At 37.7% G+C, this 2,285-nt stretch overlaps 1 pseudogene across 1 annotated transcript in view; it reads left to right on the forward strand.

The window, feature by feature from the left end:
- The first annotated feature begins 258 nt into the window (after positions 1-258).
- Positions 259-2,285, forward strand: part of LOC143747225 (E3 SUMO-protein ligase RanBP2-like) — a 56,566-nt pseudogene continuing 54,539 nt past the window's right edge. The window contains exon 1 of the transcript XR_013206696.1: positions 259-447. The product of XR_013206696.1 is annotated as an E3 SUMO-protein ligase RanBP2-like (transcript). The remainder of the gene's footprint in view (positions 448-2,285) is intronic.

Here is a 2,285-nt window from a genome sequence, read left to right on the forward strand (position 1 = left end):
CTGTAATATGCCATATACCATGCAAAATGTAACGATAAAGTTGCCAGTGGCTTCATAAATTAATTAAAAACATTAAAAAAACAAAGTAGCCTACACCTGATGCAAATTTCTTTGTTCTTCATTTTCTAGAACAAGAGTTTAAGAACCTTGCTTTGTTTTTGTGTAATTAATTATGAGAAAGCACTCCGACTTGAACACACCTGTCGCCGTAAACACTCCCACCTCACCTACGAAACTTCCATGAGGATTTGAACGCTCTATTATGCCATTGTGATCGTGTGTTGAGCAGCCATTGACCATCACAGACGCTGCTCCGTGTTTAAATGAAACACAGCTAAACCAGAAGAAGGAGAAGGAGAGTGTGTGACAGCAGACATGAAGAGGAATAAAGCGGACGTGGAGCGATATATTTCTAAGGTTCAGAGCACCTCTCCCTCTCAGAAGGAGGTAAGTGAAGATGCCAGGAATAAGACGACGATGTCTTCATTGTGATTTATATAGTATGAAGTTTCCTTAAGTTGCACCTTGTTTCAAAGTCACTCCGCTTCGCTTTCCTCTTTTCCACGCAAATGTCAGAAACTTCTCAGTGAAGTCTTTCAGACAGCTGTTGTCTTTGGGTCTGTTTACACCTCGTAACGTCATGCGCTTTTACTAATCAGATAGCTATCTGATTTATCAAAACTATTTTATTTAAACATGTTCACATAAATGTGTCTCCGTAAAACGTATATATATATACATCCCACCTTCAATTCCTGCGCTATAGGTTATAGGTTATATAGTGCTATAGGTTATGCACATTTAACGGAGTTCACGTCACCGAAAGCAACAGAGCTGGACTTTATTGATCGAAATTGATTGGTGATTTAAACACCAAAGACAGCAATCATAATCATTTAGTTTCTTGACTTTTAATGATGACGATTGTCTACTGAACATCTGCGGCTTCTTACTTTCACTTTCATTTTACGGCAGTTTGCTGAATCGATACCTATACCACACGACGTAACAGTTACGTAATGTATTCTATGAAGGTAAAATGATGACATAAAGAATCGCATGCGCAGGGTAAGATTTGTGAAAGAGTACATAAGATTCCAAGCGTAAAATAAATTGGCATGCGCAAGAGAAGATTTGTAAAGGTGTAAATCGCCCTTCAAGTGTAAGAAAAAAATATTTGCAGCATTTAACTGTTATTCGTAAGTGTAATTCATGTATTTTGAAGCTGCAGCTTCATGCAAACGCAAAATAAATATTCTTCAGACTTTCATTTTTCCGCGGTAACACTTTTGGCACGGTTATTGCGCACAAATGCGACCAAAAGCACTGCAAGCCTGTGAACAGCAATTTACAAGCGAAAACAACAGAGGCAGGGACTGCAAAACAGATGAATTGCGTAAAATCAAACTTTGTGTAAAAAAAATAAACTGTTGCAAATGTCTAAACGACTTCTTGTGTGCATGGAGTAAAAAAGTTCCCGAAATAACCCGATTTGTAGAGTTGCGTCTTTCATTTTCCTGCGCTTCCAGTTTTAGCAGATTCTCGCTCTCACTGAGTTTTGCAAGCACGAAGAGGAGGGCGTGTCCACCTTCATCATGTAGCCAATCAGATGAGCTTCTCGCTGACACTCGATTTACTCTGATCTGATTGGTTCAATAAAAACGCCAGTCACCAGAACACATCTTTATCTTCATTTGGCTCAGAAATGTTCTCATTGCCGAAATTGTACTTTTAATGAACACACACATACATATGTCTCGAATGCACAAGAGTGAGTTCAAATGTTAATTTCCTTTGTTCTCTCAGAGAATAGCTCTCTCTCTTCCAGTTCCTCCAGTTCCACTCATCGTAATCGGCTAAAACGCAGGCAATAAAACGCAATAAAATTATTTCTCATCTCATGCACTTAACGGACAAAATCACACATTTTCATTAACCTGAGAGAAATATGAGTTAAAATACACTGGGGGCTTATTATTAATTATTTTATTATTAATTATTTTATTATTAATTATTTTATGTACCATGTTTAGTTTCAGTAATGCTAACCGTCTTTCAATAGGAAACCATCCAAGCTGCTGAGTGTCCATCATCCACATGAGAAAAAGAACGATATCCTAAAATTAATCTCAATCATTTATTGTGTGACTTTTGTAACTTTGTCATCCACATACTGGATAAATGAGTCATCCATGAACAACACGCATATGTGACGGGTGTGGTTGAAGAAGAGGCGGAGTCAAAAGCCTCCAATTCCAACAATTTACTAATAAATTACAGGCAAG

This window comes from Siphateles boraxobius, unplaced genomic scaffold, assembly GCF_051911475.1.
Source record: "Siphateles boraxobius isolate OS27281-9 unplaced genomic scaffold, OSU_SipBor_1 100, whole genome shotgun sequence".
In the NCBI taxonomy this organism is placed as follows: domain Eukaryota; kingdom Metazoa; phylum Chordata; class Actinopteri; order Cypriniformes; family Leuciscidae; genus Siphateles; species Siphateles boraxobius.